Consider the following 20,970-nt stretch of genomic DNA (forward strand, 5'->3'; position numbering starts at 1 on the left):
CTGGAATCTAATATATGGCACAAATGAGCTTTTCTACAGAAAAGAAACAAACTCATGGACTTGGAGAACAGACTTGTGATTGCCAAGGGGGAGGGAGTGGGATGGACTGGGAGTTTGGGGTTCGTAGATGCAAACAATTGCATTTGGAGTGGATAAGCAATGAGATCCTGCTGAGCAGCACAGGGAACTATATCTAATCACTTGTGATGGAACACGATGGAGGATAATGTGAGAAAAAGAATGTATATATATGTCTAACTGGGTCACTTAGCAAAAATTGACAGAACACTGTAAATCAACTATAATGAAAAATTTTTTTAAAGAATAAAGAAAGTGAAAAAGCAGGTTACAGAGTTGGAGAGGTTATTTGCAATACAAAGGGCTTGTTTCCAGAGTATATAAAGAACCTTTACAGATGAATAGGAATAAGATGGACCCCCCCCAACAGAAAATAGGCAAGAGGCACGAACAGGCACTTCACAAGCTTTCCAAATGACCTGTAAATATATGGTTAGATGCTCAGTATCATCAGTCACCAGGGAAAAGCAAACACCATAATAAGCTAAAATGAAAAAGACTGACATATTAAATATTGGCAGGATGTGAAGCATGTAGCACCCTTGTACCTAGCTGATGGGAGTAAGCTGGCACAATACTTTGAAAAACCTCATGGCACCAGCTGAACACATCCCAACCCCTATGGCCTAACAATGTCCACTCTGGGCATGTATCCAAGAGCAAAGCATACATTATGGCTCAAAAGACTGGTGCAAGAATGTCCACCTGGCGTTCCTGTTGGGGCGCAGCAGAAACGAAGCTGACTAGGAACCATGAGGTTGAGAGTTTGATCCTTGGCCTCGCTCAGTGGGTTAAGGATCCGGCATTGCCGTGAGCTGTGGGGTAGGTTACAGATGCAACTTGGATCTGGCGTGGCTGTGGCTGCGGTGTAGGCCGGCAGCTGTAGCTCCAATTGGACTCCTAGCCTGGGAACCTCCATCGGCCACGAGTGCAGCACTAAAAAGCAAAAAGCAAAAAAAAAAAAAAAAAAAAAATGTCCTCCATAGCACTATTGCCAGCAGTCACAAATTTTAAAAGCCAGATGTCCATCAGCAATAGAACAGACCAAGGGTGGTATGTTCAGATAACGGTATATTTTACAGCAACACAGAGGAACAACCTACAGTTACAAGAAACAATGTCAAGAACCTCACAAGGTTACTGTTCAACAACAACGACAAAAAGCCAGAGACAGGGAGTTCCCTGGCGGCTCAGCAGGTTAAGGACCTGGTGTCGCCATTGCTGTAGCTCAGGTCGCTACAGTGGCACAGGTTTCATCCCTGGCCCAGGAACTTCTGTATGCAGCAGGAGCAGTGCCCCCACCCCCCCAAAAGCCAGACACAGAACACACAGTCTATGATGCCATCCAGAGAAAGTTTAAAAACAGGTGGTGGAAGTCAGGGTGATGGTTACCTTTGGGGAAAGTAGAGATTGGGAGGAGGCAAGAGGGGCTTTGGGGGATGCTGGAAGTAACCTCATTCTTTTCTCTGCATTCTGGTTGCACAGGTGTGGTCATGTTCTGAAAACCCAGGCACTTTTCTATCTGCATGTTATATTCCAGTAACACATTCACATTACAACACAATTCAATGGTGGCCCAGAGAGACCCGTGAACTTGCTCAAGGTCATATAGCTCCTAGCCAGGCTGTTCAAATCCTAGCCTTTATTTGGTGGTTTTTTTTTTGTTTTTTTTTTGTTTTTTTAGGGCCACATCCACAGCACATGGAAGTTCCCAGGCTAGGGGTCCAATCGGAGCTACAGCTGCCGGCCTACACTGCAGCCACAGCCACGCCAGATCCAAGCCATGTCTGCGACAATGCCAGATCTTTAACCCTCTGGGCGAGGCCAAGGATCGAACCAGTGACCTCATGGTTCCAGTCGGATTCATTTCCGCTAGGATGAATGCCACGATGGGAACTCCAAGTCTTAACTTCTTACCCCTGTTTTGTTCTTTGCTCGGGAAGACCCTGGGCCGGTTACTTTCAGTTCTGGGGCTCAGGGTCCCCATCTATATGGAATGGGAGGAAAACAAAGCCACAGTGGCTCCTGTGAAAGCTGGTAGCAGAATTCCCCTGAGGGTTGACTCTGCCTGGAAAGTAACTTGCCGAGCTCTCTCTGGGCATGAAAGGAAGAGCGGTGTGGCCTCAGCTAATAGCCTGGAGCACTCTGGGTTTCTGGAGAGAGCTCTCCAAGAGAGATGAGAGTGAGGTGGGGCGCCGGTGGGGAGACAGAAAGACTGAGAGCCAACAAGATAACAAGATGATGGGCAACCCAAAGAAGTGAGAGGAGAGGGCAGTGGTGAGGCTTGAAGACTGGTAGTATCTGATACCAGTCCCTCCGCTCCCTCCTCCATCACCCCCACCCCTCAGGAATGATCCCCCCCTCCCTGCCTTGGGTGACTAGTCTTCTAGGAGGTATTGAGGGAGAGGGGGGCTGCATTCCACACCTGGGCTGACGAAGGGCAGAGCCAACAGCTCGCAGGTGAGAGGCAGAGGTGGGGAGAATTCAGCAACAGCCAGAAATCAGAGGGGCTGGGGGGCTCATGCTGCTCCAGGGGGACTTGTTCACGTGAGAGGGGAAGGGACGCAGTTCCCTGGAAGATGGACATTTGGGTTACACATGAACCCGCAGGGGAAATGGAATGGGGTTTAAGGCACATCCTGCTTGGCTTACATCCCCCAAGCCCCTTCCTGCATGGGTGCAGGGCTGCAGAAAGTCAGACCCTTTCTGCCAGACGGGACACAGACACGGAGATTCCTCACTGACATCTGGGAGCCTGAAAAAGCCCCCCTTCCCACCCCACCCCCACCCCTGCCCCATCCAGGGGTCAGAGGTCCCAAGGGGAGAGTCAGCAGCCCTGAGGAGCTGGAACAGGTGACTTGCTGCCCTGCAAATCAAGGCAGCTTCAAGAAAGCTGAGGCTGCAGGACCAGGGCGGGGGGGGGGGGGGGGGAAGGGGGGAGGCGAGAGGGGAGAAGGATGTTTTCCAGAGCATCTCTTTTGCCTCTCACAAGCTGGAGCCCCATCCCCCGTGGTAGGTCTGGTTTGCTTGCACGGAGGGGCAGGACCTCCCCTCTCCCAGGCCTGTCACCAGCATGACCCCTGCGGACCAGCAGGAAGACCATGGGAGGCCGTGCTGGACGGTCGCCATTGCACAGGTGAGGCTCCGAGAGGCTCTGAGAGTCTCCAGCACAGACCCGAGGTGCACAGCGGGGAAGCTGTAGCGGGGACGCCCTGGATGATGGGGCAGGAGGGCAAGGAGTGAGCTTGGCTCCTGGTGGTGAAGGAGGGATCGAGGGGGTAGCAGGGCTGGACACAGCCCCCAGGAGATATAGGACCTTCCACATCAAGGCCTGTCTCCAAAGGCCACCTCCTCCAGCAAGCCTTCCCAGATGCCCTCATGAAAGGGGCTGTCTCCATCCTCACCTCCATCCCCCCACCTCCCAGAACACAGGCACACCAGCCTCCCACCCCTGGGGCAGGACCTGCGCTGCCTTTCTCGCCACCAAACGCTGCCTGACATCTGAACAGCAGGGGCAAGGGCTCCTCGGGGTCTCAATCCCAGGCTTTGCACAGGGTGCTCACCAGCACTTTCTGAGTCAACCAGAGAGGGGTCAGTGCCATCTGGAAGCCCTGCTGCAGGGAGGGACTGAGGGAGGAAGCCCAGGAGAGGCAGCAGGACATTCCAGAGACGGGGGAGGGGGTGGGGCTCAGATCTCCTGTGACAAACATAGGTCCCACTGAACCCTGATTCTGCACTTCCTGCTTTGGCTGGGAACTGCCAGAGGTGTGGAAGGACCAAGTCTGGGGAGGAGAGGCTGTGGACTGAGTAGAGGGTCCACCCTTTACTGGAGTTCTTGGCCGGAGCAGAATGGGGCTCCCCAAGAGGCAGGTGGAGAAGCTCCCCCTACCATTCTCAGGGCTGTTCATGGGAAAGGGTGGCCTTAGGGAAAGGGGAGCAGGTGTTTACCTGGTTAGGAGGGGCCTGGCCAAAGTTCAAATTTAGCTACTTCAACCACACCAAAGGGGAAAGAGATGCTATTTGCTCCAATGCTGTGGCCCCAAACCTCCCAGGGCACAAGTGGGGCTGGATGGGACTGAGAAAGCCGAGTGTCTAGGCCCTCGACACACCATGGGGACCCACAACCACTTCTCCTGGCCGGGCTCCTCCTCCCACCAACCTTCTCTTGGGTGGGTGGCCCCTGGATTCTTGTCCCAGCCTGTCTGTGCAGTGATGAGAGATGAGGAGAGAGGGGACAGAGAGACAGAGAAGACAGGATGGGGGACAGAGGAGGGGAGATGGAGGCAGAGCACGGGGCAAGGGAGAAGGCTCCAGAAGCACTTGCGCAGAGGCCTGGGTAGGGCGGCCAAGGCTGCCCATTGTCCTGGCCCAGAGGGAGGGAGCTGCCCATGGCTGGCCCCTCTACGCTGCCCAGAAATGGTATCTAGGAGTTTCTGTCATAGATCGGGGGTAACAAACCCAACTAGTATCCATGAGGACATGGGTATGACCCCTGGCCTCGCTCAGTGTGTTAAAGATCTGGTGTTGCTGTGGCTGTGGTGTAGGCTGGCAGCAGTAACTCCAATTTAACCCCTAGCCTGAGAACTTCCATACGCTGTGGGTGCAGTCCTAAGAAGACAAAAAAATTCATTACTCAATGAATTTTATTACATTTGTAATTGTACAACAATCATCACAACCCAGTTTTATAGCATTTCCCATTCCAAACCCCCAGTGCATCCCCCCACCCCCCCAACCTGTCTCCTTTGGAAACCATAAGTTTTTCAAAGTCTGTGAGTCTGCGTCTGTTCTGCAAAGAAGCTCATTGCTTCCTTTTTTGAGATTCCACATGTAAGTGATAGCATTTGATGTTGGTGTCTCATTGTCTGACTTCACTTAGCATGATAATTTCTAGGTCCATCCATGTTGCTAAGAATGCCATTATTTCTTTCCTTTTAATGGCTGAGTAATATTCCATTGTGTATATGTACCACATCTTCTTTAGCCACTCCTCTGTCAATGGGCATTTAGGTTGTTTCCATGTCTTGGATATTGCACATAGGGCTGCAATGAACATTGGAATACATGTGTCTTTTTGAGTCATGGTTTTCTCCGGATAGATGCCCAGGAGTGGGATTGCTGGATCAAATGGTAATTCTATTTTTAATTTTCTGCGGAATCTCCATACTGTTTTCCACAGTGGTTGTGCCAATTTACATTCCCACTAACAGTGTAGTAGGGGTCCCTTTTCTCCACACCCTCTCCAGCACTTATTGTTTGTAGACTTTCTGATGATGGCCATTCTGGCAGGTGTAATGCCATACCTCATAGTGGTTTGGATTTGCATTTCTCTAAAAATGAGTGATGTTGAGCATCTTTTCATGTGTTTTTTTGGTCATCGGTATGCCTTCTTTGGAGAATTGTCTGTTTAGATCTTCTGCCCATTTTTTGATGGGTTTTTTCGTTATTTTTGTTATTGAGCTGCAGAAGGTGTTTATAAGTTTCAGATTAATCCCCTGGTCAGTCGCCTCATTTGCAAATATTTTCTCCTATTCTCTGGGTTGTCTTTTCATTTTGTTTAGGGTTTCCTTTGCTGTGCAGAAACTTTTAAGTATCATTAAGTCCCACTTGTTTATTTTTGTTTTTATTGCCATTACTCTAGGAAGTGGATCTGAGAAGATGTTGCTGTGGTTATGACAGAGAGTGTTTGGCCTATGTTTTCCTCTAAGAGTTTTATAGTATCTGGTCTTATATTTAGGTTTTTAATCCATTTTGAGTTTGTTTTTGTGTGTGGTGTTAGGAAGTATTCTAATTTCATTCTTTTACATGTGGCTGTCCAGTTTTCCCAGCACCACTTATTGAACTGCCTGTCTTTTCTCCATTGTAAATTCTTGCCTTCTTTGTCATATATTAGTTGACTGTAGGTGCATGGGTTTAATTCTGGGCTTTCTATCCTGTTCCACTGATCTATATGTCTGTCTTTGTCCCAGTACCATACAGTTTTGATGGCTGTAGCTTTGCAGTATAGTCTGAAGTCAGGGAGCCTGATTCCTCTGACTCCATTTTTCTTTCTCAGGAAGTCTTTAGCTATTCTGGGTCTTTTGTGCTTCCAAACAAACTTTAAAATATTTTGTTCTAGTCCTGTGAAAAATGTCCTTGGTCATCTGATAGGGATTGCATTAAATCTGTAGATTGCCTTGGGTAGTATCATCATTTTGATAATATTTACTCTTCCACTCCAAGAGCATCATATGTCTTTCCATCTGTTTGTGTCATCTTTAATTTCTTTCATTAGGGTCTTATAGTTTTCAGAGTACAGGTCTTTTGTCTCTTTAGGTAGGCTTATTCCCCTAAGTATTTTATTATTTTTGTTGCAATGGTAAATGGGATTGTTTCCCTAATTTCTCTTTCTGATCTTTTGTTGTTAGTATATAGAAATGCAGTTGATTTCTGTGAATTAATTTTGTATCCTGTGACTTTGCCAAATTCATTGATGAGCTCCTGAGCTCCAATAGTTTTCTGGCAGAGTCTTTAGGATTCTCTAGGTATAGTACCATGTCATCTGCAAATAGTGATAGTTTTACTTCTTCCTTTCCAATTCGGATTCCTTTTAAGGAAATGGTATTTTTTCTTTTCTTTTTCTTTTTTTTTAACTTTCTTCTCCCCCCTCATCCATGGCATGTGGAAGTTCCTGGGCCAGGGATCCAACAGCAACCAGAGCTACTGCAGTGGCCGCACCGCAACTTTAACCCACTGTACCACAAGAGAACTCCCAGAAAAGGATAACTTAACTTTCTGGGGGCCTGCCCCTGCCTTTCGCACCCACCCGGAGGGTAGTTCTGGGGTGTGTCTGAGAGCTGCCAGCGCCATGGGACCGTGCTCTGGGAGGTGGCTGCTTGTCAGGCCGACAGGCCCAGGTCAGCACCCCCACTGCTGTCAAGCTCCTTGATTATTTTTTCCTGTCGGCTCTGCCTCCAGGGGCGGCCTCCCGCCCAGGATGCAAGGCAGGCAGCAGCTTGTCTGACCCAGCCTGGCCCCGGGGGAGCCCCCCGCTCTTAGGGGGCTGAATAATCTGAGCCAGCGAGAAGAAAGAGACAGTTCCCACCGCCATCCTAGGAGCCAGGGAGGCCCCCCTCCCTGCCCTTAGTTTCCCAACTTCTCTTTGGAGCTCTGGGCCTGAGCCTTTGGGATGCAGCCAGATTCCTGCTGGTGGGTGGGCTGTGGGAGGACCAGCAGGCAGGCTACTGTTCTCTGAGTCTCCCATCCCCCTCACAGGGTGAGCCAGGCTCCTGCCTCCTCTGGCTTCCCCTCCCTGTGTCCGGGACCTGCTCGCCCGAGTGAGACAAGAGTAATGGATGCAGCCAGGGCCTGACCCAAGGGCCTTGGCTCAGGGCCCAGCGCTAGGAACACAGTCCATAAATATTTGGGGAGTGAATGGTGCCCGCCCCTCCCCTACACAGCTGACTCCTGTAGCCGCAGAAGGCTTGTGGGAGAAGAAAGCCTTGGTGTCCATCTTCTGCCTCCAAGCTGGGAGCAGCGTCAAGTATCTGAATGGACTCATTTCATGACATTCGTTTGGCCCACTGTCTCGTCATGTAATATTGGGCCAGTTATTGCAAGCCTCCAGGGCTTAGTTTGCTCATCTGTGAAATGGAGGTCGTAATAGCACTTACTTCATAGGATGGATCAGATGAGCTAATGCATACAGGGCACCCAGCATGGGATAAAGTATACAGCAAGTACTCCATAAATATTATCTATTATGACTAAGACTTTTAAGACTCCAAGGCCAAGTTCTCCAAGTTCTCTGAGCCCTGAGCTCTGGTGTGTCCTCATGGCCTGGGGAAAGGAGGGCTGTGCAAGAAATCACATACTTTGGTTTTTGTGTTTTTTGGGTTTTGTTGTTGTTGTTCTTGTTGGGCTGCTTTTTAGGGCTGCACCTGTGGCATATGGAGGTTCCCAGGCTAGGGGTTGAATCAGAGCTGCAGCTGCCGGCCTACACCACGGCCATAGCAACGCTGGATCCAAGCTGCGTCTGTGACCTACACCACAGTTCATGGCAACGCCAGATCCTTAACCCACTGAGCGAGGCCAGGAATCGAACCTGCAACCTCATGGTTCCTAGTCGGATTCATTTCCATTGCACTACAATGGGAACTCTGAAATCATGTACTTTGGGACCAGACAGACTCCTGCTCCAGCCTGCTTGCCCAGATCACGCCAACCTGCTCCCACCCAGGGACAGGGGTTGGGTTAGGGAGCCCCACTGGGTTTTCTTTTCCTTCTTTCTTTCCTTCTTTCTTAAGTAAATGACCTTTATTTATTTATTTATTTTGCTTTTTATGGTCACACCCACAGCATATGGAAGTTCCCAGGCTAGGGGTCGAATCGAACCTGTAGCTGCCAGCCTACACCACAGCCACAGCAATGCTGGATCCCTGACCCAGGGAGCAAGAGCAAGGCCACAGATCGAACCCGCATCCTCATGGATACTAGTCAGACTCGTTTCCTCTGCACTGCAACAGGAACCTCCCCCCCGGGTTTTCACGGGACCCCAGATCTGGTGCCTTCCCCCTTATCCTTCCTCCAGCCTTGCCAGGCTGGTGCCCATCCCACTTCCAGGAAGAAGGACATAAACACAGCTGTGTGGATTAGAGCCCCCAGCATCCTCTCCAGAAGCACAAGGAATGGTTGGGGGTCCTTTCTGGGTCAAGGGGTCTGGGAATTCCTAGGGGTTGGGGTGGGGAGTCCAGGGCCAGGGGAAGCACTGCTTCCAGGAGCTAAAGAGAGAGGGGCCAGGGTGGTCCCACTCTGTTCGAACCCCTGCCACCTCTGCCTGCATGCCTAGTGGGTATGCCTGTGGTTTTGATTTGCATCTGCTGGATGGTGCTATGGGCCATGCATATATCCCCTTTGGAGAAATGTCTATTCAAATGCTGTTTACCCACCTCGCTGGCACTAGGCTGTCCTGCCCGCTTCTCTTCTCCCACCGCAGCCTGTCTCCTGCTTAAGTGAGGCTCTCGCCAATCTCCTCCCTTGTTGAAACTTTTAATGGCTCCCCATCGCTTGCAGCCAGTCTTGCCAAATTGTGTTCTATGAGAAGTGTTTTGTGAGAGGTTAAGAGAGTTTCCTTTGAAGATGATTCCATGGCCAAACTATGGTCACAGTTTGGGGAAATACTGATCCACTAACCCATGCCAAGAGTTTGCCAACCCATGGCCTAAAGCAAACACGCCCCTCCTTATCCCAGCATTTTTCATGTAAATCTGATGATAAATTTACACTCCCCCACCTTGCGTTTTCTTTTTTCTATCTTTATGGAGATCTAATTCACGTATCATACAACCAACTCATATAAAGTGTACAATTGAATTTCTTTCTTCCTTGCTTCCTCCCTCCCTTTCTTTCTTTCCTTCCTTCCTTTCTTCTTTCTTTTTTTGGGGTTTTTTTAGGGCCACACCCGGCATCTGGAAGTTCCCAGGCTAGGGGTCGAATCAGAGCTACAGCTGCCAGCCTACACCCCAGCCACAGCAATGTGAGCTCTGAGCTGTGTCTGTGACATTCACCACAGCTCACAGCAACACCAGATCCTTAACCCACTGAGTGAGGCCAGGGATCGAACCTGCATCCTCATGAATCCTAGTCAGATTCGTTACCACTGAGCCATGACAGGAACTCCCTGATTTTTTTTTTTCTTTTTGACCACGCCTGCAGCATGCGAACATTCCTGCACTAGAGATCAAACCCACACCACAGTAGCAACTGAAGCTGCAGCAGAGACAAAGCTGGGTCCTTAACCCGCTGAGCTACAGAGAAATTCCTCAAATGCTTTTTTTTTTTTTTTTTGTCTTTTTGCCTTTTCTAGGGCTGCTCCCATGGCATATGGAGGTTCCCAGGCTAGGGTCTCTTCGGAGCTGTAGCTGCCAGCCTACACCACAGCCACAGCAACACCAGATCCTTAACCCACTGATCGAGGCCAGGGATCGAACCCACAACCTCATGGTTCCTAGTCGGATTCATTAACCACTGAGCCACAACGGGAACTGCTTGAATGATTTTTAATACAGTCACAGTCATGCAGCCATCACGTCTATCAATTCTGGAATGTCTTCATCACCCCCAAAAGAAACCCCATGCCCCAACCTGCCCCTTCATTCTTCTTTCCCATCTCTGGGCAACTACTCATCTACTTTCTGTTTCTATATTTGCTTGTTCTGGACATTTCATAGAAATGGAATCCTAGTATAGGTAGCTGTTTGTGACTGGCTTCTTTCACTCAGCAAAATGTTGTCGTGGTTCACCCATATCGTGATGTGTATCCGTACCTCGTTTCTTTTTATGGCCAAATAATAGTCTATTGTGTGGATAAACTAGGTTTGGTTTGTTCGTTCATCAGTTGATGGACTTTTGGGTCGTTTTTTACTCTGGGGCTATTGTAAATAATGCTGCTATGAATATGCATGTACAAGTTTCTGGGGGAAGATAAGTTTTCATTTCTCTCGGGTATATACTTGGGAGCGGAATTGCTGGGTCAAACGGTAACTCTATGTTTAACTATTTGAGGAAATTCCAGACTCTTTAGAAGCAGTTGCATCATGGTACATTCCTACCAGCAGTGTATGAGGGCTCCAGTTTCTCCACATCCTTGCCAACACTTATCTGACTTTTTGGTTCTAGCTGTCCTTGTAGGTGTGAAGTGCTATCTCCTTGCAGTTTGATTTGCATTCCCCAATCATTAGTGATGCTGAGTATTTTTCATATGCTTGCTGTCCACGTATATATCTTTGGAGAAATGTCTATTCAGGTGCTTTGCCCATTTTTTTTTCTTTTTCAGCCACGCCCACAGTATGTGGAACTTCCCCCGCCAAGGACCGAATCCAAGCCGCGGCTGTGCCTCAGCAGCCACCAGAGCCACTGTGACCTGAGCCACTGCAGCGATAATGCCAGACCCTTAACCGGCTGTGCCTCAGTGGGTACTCTCCTTTGCCCATTTTAATTTTTTTATGATTTTAATTTTTTTCCATTATAACTGGTTTACAGTGTTTGTCAATTTTCTACTGTACAGCATGGTGACCAGGTTAAAAAATATGGAACGCTTCGCAAATTTGTGTGTCATCCTTGCACAGGGGCCATGCTAATCTTCTCTGTATTGTTCCAATTTTAATATAGGTGCTGCCAAAGCGAGCACTGGCCATTTTTAAACTGGGTTGCTTTTTTTATTATTGAATTATAAATGTTACATACCTGACTCATCTTCTCCTGCTGAAATTTGCTCATCCTCTAAGGAATAAGAATAGTTAACATTTATTGAGCCCTTGCTGTGTACCATCTTCCTAAGTGCTTTAAGCGTTACCTTATGTAATTCTTACACCGACCCTATGACATATATGTTCCTATCATCCCCATTTTCAGATGAGGGAATCGAAGTTCAACATGGGTACGTAAATTGCCCAGGGTCACAGAGTTAGCAAGTGATGGAGGGAGAACTTAAATCCAGACCATCTGACTCCAGAGTCCCTGCTCTTAACAGTCACTGCCCTCCCATCCACCTTCATTTATCACCACCATTCTGTCCATTACTTCACCAGTACTAAGACAGATTTACTACTGGAGTTCCCATTGTGGCTCAGTGGTAATGAACCCGACTAGGACCCATGAGGACGCGAGTTTGATTCCTGGCCTCGCTCATTGGGTTAAGGATCCTGTGTTGCCATGAGCTGTGGTGTAGGTCGCAGACGTGGCTGGGATCCTAAGTTGCTGTGGATGAGGCGTAGGCCAGCAACTGTAGCTCTGATTTGACCCCCTAGCCTGGGAACCTCCATATGCTGCAATTTTGGCCTTAAAAAGAAAAATAAATATAAAATAACATAGATTTACTAAACTCTACTATGGATTTTGCTGAGATACCACATTAGCAAATGAGTAAAGAATTAATAGAACTGCACCATCAGAGCTGGAAGGGCCTCAAGCTTCCTGGAATGTGGGGGCAAAGTGATCTGATCTGTGACTCATGCGGGGTCACAAGGTGAGGCAGAAATCATGCCAGGTCTCTTCACCTCCTGCCAGCAGTTTTGCTTTTTTTTTTTTTTTTAATGGCTCCATCTGCTGCATATGGAAGTTCCCAGGCCAGGGTTGAGCCCAAGCTGCAGCTGCAACCTACATCACAGCTCACGGCAGATCCTTAACCCACTGAACTGGGCCAAGAATCAAACCTATGCCTCCACAGTGATCCAAGGAGCTGCAGTTGGATTTTTTTTTTTTTTTTTGTCTTTTTAGGGCCACACCCACAGCATATGGAGGTTCCCAGGCTAGGGGTCGAATCGGAGCCGTAGCTGCTAGCCTATACCACAGCCACAGCAACACCAGATCCGAGCCATGTCTGCGACCTACACGACAGCTCACCGCAACACTGGATCCTTAACCCACTGAGTGAGGCCAGGGATCGAACCTGCAACCTCATGGTTCCTAGTCGGATTCATTTCCGCTGTGCCACGACAGGAACTCCTGCAGTTGCATCCTTAACCCACTGCGCTACACCAGAGACTCCCCACCAGCAGTTTTAATGCCTCCATTCAACATACATTTATCGAGTTCCATCTCTGTGCCAGGCCCCAATCTGAGCTCCATTTGAGACAACAGAACAAGACCCCTGGGTCCCTGCCCTGCCTCTCTCCTGGGGACAGTGGGGCTTAGACCTAGCAGGACTCATCCTGGATTTCAAGGGCACCCAGGGGACTCTGACCCAGCTTTCCCTGTTCCCCTGGAGGAAGCAATGAGAATGGGAGGTGGCAGGCAGTCAGGGCACAGGGCTGGCCGGGAGGAAGGGCCCCAGGCCCAGTTCATTTCCTGGCACCCTTGTTTGCCCTGTGTCCCTGACTTCTAGTGGCTGTTTCCGCTCCACCCACAGCCTCCCTGGCTGAGTGGGCAGCTGGCCGGGGACTGGAATTCTCCCACCATCCTCCATTTCAGCCATCTCTCAGCTGGGTCAGTCCTTAAAGCCCAACTGACCCGGATGAGAATCCCGCCCCCTCTGCCAGCTGCATGACCCTGGAGCCTGTCACTTTGCCAGCCTGGGCCTCTGTTTCACCTTCTGGAAAAGGGGATAAGGGGACTGACTCCACATTAGTTTGTCATGAAGAATAAAGGACATAACATATGTTATAACATATGTGGGCCTGGCACAATGAAACTCCCAATAAAAACTGTTATCCTTTTTCTCAGCCTAGCTCTCCCCATTTTCCTCCTCCAGGAAGTCTTCCAGGATGCTCCCTTTCTCCTTTCTCCCCATCCCTATGTTGCAGTCCCAGTCTGAGCCCTGGGGAAGGCCAACTGGGCTCCTCTATGATGGCGGTGCTATGACGGGGCTCCCCAGGTGCTGATACCTCCACGAGCTTTTGAGCATCCATTGCTCTAACATAGACATGTCCATGTCCCATAGGGAATGGGGCTGAAGGGGACCCGCAGGGAGCCTCGTGAGTTTTTCAATGGGCCAGTTCAATTCAATGCACTTCATTGAATAGAACCTCTACGCCACTTCAAGCAGCAGCAGCTATTGGCAGGTGGACAGAGAGAGGGGGCCTGGGCTTACTTTTCCTGGAGGACTGAGCTTTTGGGGGAGAGATAATCACTGACACCCCCACTCCCATATCAATAAAAAACTACATTTACTGAGCTACTACTGTGTGATTGGCACTGTGAAAATTCTCTTTTACTCTCCACAGTGATGTCATGGCTAGAACGCATTTTTGTTTGTTTGTTTTGGCTTTTTAGGGCTACACCCAAGGCATACGGAAGTTCCCAGGCTAGGGGTCAAATCAGAGCTGCAGCTGCTGGCCACCGCCACAGCCACAGCAACGCAGGATCTGAGCCATGTCTGCGATCTACAGCACAGCTCATGGCAACACTGGTTCCTTAACCCACTGAGCAAGGCCAGGGATCGAACCCTCCTCCTCATGGATACTAGTCAGGTTCTAGCTATGACAGGAACTCCAGGATGCAATTTTTCAGCTCAATTTGATAGATACAGAAACTGAGGCTCAAAGAGCTTAAGCAAGCTTGCTCAAGCTAATAAGTGGCATTTGGCCAAATGTGACACAGTTTCCATTAGAGGGAGAAGCAGGGTTATGCTGGAGCAGAAAGCATCAGTTGAGACCCAAAGAGCCTGGGCAGATGGAAGGTTTCCATTGGCTTTGATGGCAGGGGAGCTGTCCCTGGCCAAGAGGAAGCTGGAGCACCACTTGCACGCAAAGAAGGGGGCAATCAAGCATTTTGGGGATGAAGACCCCTTGGCAGCTGAGGCTCTGTCGGGAGGATGGGACTGTGGAGGGCAAGGGCAGAGGTGAGCAAGACGGACCTCAAGCCACCAACTGAGGACATGGCCCCTCAGGTTTGGTTCTGCAAGGAATCCAAGGTAGGGTTTTTTTGTTTTGTTTTGTTTTGCTTTTGTCTTTTTGCCTTTTCTAGGGCTGCTCCCATGGCATGTGGAGGTTCCCAGGCTAGGGGTCAAATCGGAGCCATAGCTGCCAGCCTATGCCACAGCCACAGCAACGCGGGACCCAAGCCGTGTCTGCAACCTACACCACGGCAATGTGGGATCCTTCACCCACTGAGCAAGGCCAGAGATCGAACCTGCAACCTCATAGTTCCTAGTCAGATTCATTAACCACTGAGCCACGACGGGAACTCCCAAGGTAGGGTTTTGAGTGGGGTCAGATCAGAGGCGAGAAGAAGGGCCTCCCGGGGCCAGGTGACAATTATCTGGGGAAGAGAAGGGAAAGGCAAGGTGGGTGGGCAGATGCCAGGAGCCCCCCACATGCCATCTCAGTTAACCTCCTAACGGTCCCTAGAGTTGGGCGTGATCATTGCCCCTTTGGAAATAAACAGAGGCTCAGAGCTGACCGGAGGTGGCTTAGAGGCTAATGGCATTGGAATGGGGGTGGGGCCAGGGCCCAAGGCATGTTTGTCCACTGGCAACCAGGCTAGGTGTGCAGCACCCTGAGGTCTTCTCAGGGTGTCTGTGGGTGCAGAGAGGAGGGTAGGTGTGGAATGAATGAGGGGGGGCCCCTGGGTTACAGCTGAGGTCACCAAGACAGCTAAGCAACAAGGGGGCTGGAAGGAAAGAAGGGCAAAGCTGAAGGGATGGAGCCCAGGGTGCAGGGGGTGAGAGACCTACTGGAGTAGTGGGGGGACCCCAGGGGCTGTCTTGGGTGAGCATGTTGTGGGTCCAGGCTGACCACACAGAGCCAGGCTGGCAGGGCCTGGTCGACAGGAAAGCCCAGGCTGGTGCTCTTGGGGAAAGGCCTCCAAAAATTTCCCTCTGCGGGTGGGTGTAGGGTATGGCACCTTAGCATCCCTCCTGGACTCTGGCCTCCTTGTCCCTCTCTAGCCTTGTGCAGCAGCCTTGGACAGATTACCAGCCCGACCTGCACCTCCACCTAGGAGGCCCTACAGGTCCCCCAGACTCACCAGCTCTCCTTGCCCTTGACCTCTCCCGGGTCCATCAACTCCAGCCCACACTCCGCCCAATTATCCCTCAAGTCCAACTACATTTCTACAGTAAGGCAGCCCCCATCCCTTGTTCTTCTTTTTTTTAAAGTATCTCACCTTAGGTTTTTATCTTTTTTTTTCTTTTGTCTTTTTGCCTTTTTCGAGGGCCACTACTGCGGCAAATGGAGGTTCCCAGGCTAGGGGTCGAATCAGAGCTATAGCCACTGGCCTACAGCTCAGCCACAGCAACATGGGATCCGAGCCACGTCTGCGACCTACACCACAGCTCATGGCAACGCCGGATCCTTAACCCACAGAGCAAGGCCAGGGATCGAACCTGCAACCTCATGGTTCCTGGTCGGATTCGTTAACCACTGCACCATGACGGGAGCTCCAGGTTTTTATCTTTCCTTTCTTTCTTTCTTTTTTTTTTTTTTTTTTTTGAAGTTATCTCACTTTAGTTTCTTTTCTTTTCTTTTTTTCTTTTTCAGGCTGTACCTGCAGCATAGGGAAGTTCCCAGGGTCAAATCGGAGCTACAGCGGCTGGCCTACACCACAGCCACAGCAACTCAGGATCTGAGCCACATCTGCGACCTACACCGCAGCTCACAGCAACACCAGATCCTTAACCCACCGAGCGAGGCCAGGGATCAAATCATCGTCCTCAGGGATTCTAGTTGGGTTCATTACCGCTGAGCCACGAGGGGAACTTCCCATCACCCCTTCTCATTTCCATCCCCACATCAGCCCCCAGAGGGGTCTCCCTGACTCACAGCCAGAGGAAGCTTCAGAATCCACAGAGGCTGTCAGCAGTTGCCCATCATCTCCAAGGCCAGCCAGCTGAAGCCCACACTCCAGGCGCGAGTGCTTTCCTGAGCAGGTCCCTTACCAACTGTATCTCAGTGTCCCCCCGTGCCCCCGCCATTCTTCTGGCTGTGCCCTCCCTCCCCTCACCCCCAGGTTCCCTTCTCAGTGTTAGGCTGTGCTCTCATTCTACCTCAGAGCCACCCGTGTTGGGGGTGCTGCCCAGAGCAGTTCTGCCACTGAGGGAGTGGCCTTAGCATCCCTCAAGTCCCATCTGACTCCTCCTCCTAGATGTGTCCGCAGCGTTCAGGACAAGGCCAGGAAGAGAACCCCCAGAAGGAAAAAGCCAAGTCCCTGGGGGGTTGTGTTACAGGAAAGTACAATCTCTTTCATCACTGCCCTCATCGTGCTGACAGTTAACCAGAGAGGGCAATGCCAGGGCCTGTCTGGAACCCCTGCCTGCCCTCCAGCTCCCCCCCGCCCCCCAATCATTCTTTGTCCCAGCTCTTCCCCTGGGACCCTGTCCTCCCCCGCTCTCACCTTCATGGATGCCTGAGTCATTTCTACCCCAGGGGCCTGGCTTCTGTGAGTGATGCTGTAATATCCTGCCCCATCGCAGCCAGAGAGCTGCTTGCCGCCCTGCCAGATGGGGCTCCCTGGGTTGTAATAGGAGCCTTCAGGGGACAGGATATAAGCCATACTTGGGTTGCCCGGTGGTGAGAATTGCTGTGATCCCAGGAGGAAAGGAGAGGGCCAGGAGATGGAGGAGAAACTTCTTTTTCCCATGGCCACAACTGCAGCATATGGAAGTCCCCAGGCTAGGGGTCGAATTGGAGCTGCAGCTGCTGGTCTATACCACAGCCACAGCAATGCCAGATCCGAGCCATGTCTGCAACCTATACTGTCGTTCCCAGCAACACTGGATCCTTAACCCACTGAGCAAGGCCAGGAAGAGAATCCACATCCTTATGGATACTAGTCGGGTTCTTATCCTACTGAACCACAACAGGAACTCCAAGGAGAAAGAACTTCTGCTGTTTTCCAGATCAAACTCCAGAAGGCTGCCCTGCCTTGCACATCAGACTCTGGGTGCTGAGAGCAGGCTTGGGTCTCCCTCCCACCCCCAGTCTGCCCTGTAATCTACTCTTGAGCTCGCTGAAACTTGCAAGCAGAGTTCAAATCAGTCCCAACTGGCCCCTCAGTCCTCCTTGCTGCTGCTGGCTGCTCAGGGGTGAGATCAGATGTGAGGGGCTGGAAGGGGGGGCTGCTGGGAGGAGGGGAGAGGGCTGGGAGGAGGCTACAACCTGTGTTACTCAGGGGCCCACCCTCTCCGGGGCAGGCGGGGAGGAGGAAGTGAGTCAGTGGGCACAGCGATTCATGCCTCAGAGTTCTGACTTTCCTTTTCAAGCCACTGAGCCAAGACATTTGTCCCAGCAGGAGCCCGAGGTGGGGGAGGGGAAGCGAGCAAGGGGATATTAATGAGACAGAGCTGGCCCTTCACTCACCTCTAGTAGGTTCCTTTTTTTAGGGCCATAAAATGTACGTGGCCAACTGAATTTAGCCAGACACATAGTGGCTGAAGGCCTACTGTGTGTGATAGACTGTGACGATGCTGGAAATGCAGGTGTAATGACAGGGAGCACAGCTAGCTCCTAGCAAGAGACTTCTGGGTCCCAGGTCTGTTATTTTCCAACAAAGCTGTATGTCTCGTTTTTTATGTCCAATCTATAGTGAGGAAACTAGGACTAAGAGAGGTGAAGGGACTTGTGCAAAGTCGTAGCCCTGTAAGTCTATGATCACACTGGAAGCCCACCCTACAAATCAGTGTAAAGCATGGAAGATGCAAGAGTGATTACATCTGTGTGTGTGTGTGTGTGTGTGTGTGTGTGTACAGTGATGCAGAGGACAGGGGTAAGGGAAGAAAGTGCAAACTCATGAAAGATTTCAAAGAACAAATAGATACTTTCATTGGACAAGGGGGTGTAGGGCATTCCAGGCAGAGGGACCAGCGTGTACAAAGATCAGGTGGCATGGACCTGCTCTGGTGTGTCTGCGGAATCCTGTGAGGGGCGAGGCTCTGAGACAGACGCTGTCACAGGGGCGCAGGCTATGGGGATAAAGGGGAGATGCCAAACCCGTTTCTGGACACTCAGAAGCTGGGAAGCCACTGGGTGGCCAGCTGGAGGAGGCTGGCAAGAGTTGAGCATCAAGGCTGGAGCCTGGAGGCGCTTGGGTGGGGTCATCGGTATGTCGCAGAATGATGATGGCACAAGAGTTGATCTGAGAGGCAGAGGGATGAGCGTGAACAGAAACCCAGAATGGGAGTTCCCGTCGTGGCGCAGTGGTTGACGAATCCGACTGGGAACCATGAAGTTGCGGGTTCGGTCCCTGCCCTTGCTCAGTGGGTTGACGATCCGGCGTTGCCGGGAGCCATGGTGTGGGTTGCGGACACGGCTCGGATCCTGCGTTACTGTGGCTCTGGTGTAGGCTGGTGGCTACAGCTCCGGTTTGACCCCTAGCCTGGGAACCTCCATGTGCCGAGGGAGTGGCCCAAGAAATAGCAAAAAAAAAAAAAAAAAGAAGAAGAAGAAGCAGCCCAGAATGGGCTGAAGAGTCTTGCAAGGGGTGGGGGGTGCCGGGTAGGGACAGTCAGTCAACAGGGTCACTGCTGCCACCCCAGAGAGGTCAGGGGCAGAGACGCAAAGGCTGCTACTGGGTTTGTTCTTCAGAGGGGGCTGATGGCCAAGGAGATGCAGTTTCAGTGAGATGCGGGTGCTGAAGCCAGGTTGGGGAGGTAGAAGGGATCGGGATAACCCAATGACAGAACAGCCCTCTTCCAGGGAGAGCAGACAGGTGACTGTACCCAGAGAATGTGACTTCTAAGCTGTAGGGGTCCTGGGAGAACAGAAGGTAGTCAAGATGACTGAGGGGTGGGGGTGGCCGGGTGCCTGGAGGAAGTACTCACATCTCCCCAGGGGTACAGAGGGAGACATTGCCACCTTATAAGGTTATCAGACAATCACATCCATCGGAGTTCCTGTTGTGGCACAGCGGCAACGAATCTGACTAGTAACCATGAAGGTTCAGGTTTGATCCCTGGCCTCGCTCACTGGGTTAAGGATCCAGCATTGCTGAGAGCTGTGGTGTAGGTCACAGACAAGGCTTGGATCTGGCGTTGCTGTGGCTGGGGTGTCAGCTGGCAACTGTAGCTCCGATTGGACCCCTAGTCTGGGAACCTCCGTACGCTATGGGTGCAGCCCTAAAAATCAAAAAAAAAAAAAAAAGAAGAAGATAACATTCATACAGGGCTGGACACACAGTAGGTGCTCAGAAAACATTAGCTCTCTTCCTGAATTCCAGTGTACATAAAACACTCAGCAACACACAGTCACATAGGCAAACATGTGGGTCTGCATAAGGGGCCGCGTGCACAGGACGCATGTTCCAATCAACACGTGTGAGGGAGCGCTCCACGGACACACACACATGACCCTTCCACCCCTGCAGAACCTCTAGGAAGTTAGCAGGGGTGGGTGAGATCCCCCACCTGTGCAATTTCCCTCCTGAGCACAGAACCCTGTCAATAGAAGGACATCTCCCCAGGGAATGGCAAGCCCCCCGCCCCGGGAGCTGGGAGCTCAGCTCAGAGGTATCGAGTGGGCCCCCATGGCCTCCCAAACTCAAAGAGGCCACTTTGGCATGAGGTAGAGAGAATGCTTTAGAGCCCCCCAGAGCCCTAACCTCCCAGCCAGGAGGGCAGGGCATGCACAGCAAAGCCAGGCCAGGGGGCACAGCGAGGCGACCCTGGAGGGTCGGAGGAACCAGAAAGACAAAGGGGTTGGCCAGCAGGGAAGTTTCCTGAAGTCTGGGATCTGCTCCCCAGGCCCATCCCTGGAACCCTTCTGCTCTTCCCCTCCCCCACCCCCCATGCACCACGCCTTTACCTGAAGTCCAAGTTGAATTGGCGCCACGGGTCCTTCTCACTCACTCTCTTCCTCCCCCCCTCTGCCCCTGTCCCCGCTCAGCCCACTTTGTCCGTGGCCCAAATGACTACGGCAGCCCCTTCCTGCTCCCCGCCCCCCTCCCCAGCCCAGTCCCCTCTGGCAGTGCCAACCTCATGCTGTAGCCACAGTGCTCTTTCTAACAGCTCCGGCTTCCACAATCACCAGCCCTAAAATATAAGGCAAGGAGGGTTGAATCTGTTGACATTTGAGAGCTTCCAGAATGTGAGGCCAGGATGAAACCCTGGCCCCCTGAAGAAGATGCTCTGGTTCATCTTTGAACCGCTCGGGGCTCTCAGCTCTGTGCCAGCGCATGGCAGGTTGGGAGTGCTTGCAACAAGGACAGATTCTGAGCCAGAGGAGTTGCCTGGACTGGGTGCCTGGCCCGCCCCCATATCTGGGTCACAGGAGAAAGGAAATCTGATAAATCCATTCACACTCCACTGCTCCCCCCTCCCTCCTCGGTAATTTGCATTTTCTTTCTTTCTTTCTTTTTCTTTTTTTTTTTTTTTTGTCTTTTTCTAGGGCCGCGTGTGCGGCATATGGAGTTTCCCAGGCTAGGGGTCTAATCGTAGCTGTAGCCACAGGCCTATGCCAGAGCCACAGCAATGCAGGATGCGAG

At 51.2% G+C, this 20,970-nt stretch overlaps 1 non-coding gene across 1 annotated transcript; it reads right to left on the reverse strand.

Annotated features, from left to right (window-relative positions):
* Positions 1 to 11,138: 11,138 nt before the first annotated feature.
* On the reverse strand, positions 11,139 to 11,245 carry LOC146398155 (U6 spliceosomal RNA). The gene has a single exon (XR_014822159.1). It is a non-coding gene; the product is annotated as a U6 spliceosomal RNA (small nuclear RNA).
* Positions 11,246 to 20,970: the final 9,725 nt, after the last annotated feature.

This window comes from Sus scrofa, chromosome 12 (assembly GCF_054392235.1).
Source record: "Sus scrofa isolate SSC_HxYL_T2T_F1_AM1 chromosome 12, Sscrofa_HxYL_maternal_Yorkshire_Landrace_v2.0, whole genome shotgun sequence".
Classification (NCBI taxonomy): domain Eukaryota; kingdom Metazoa; phylum Chordata; class Mammalia; order Artiodactyla; family Suidae; genus Sus; species Sus scrofa.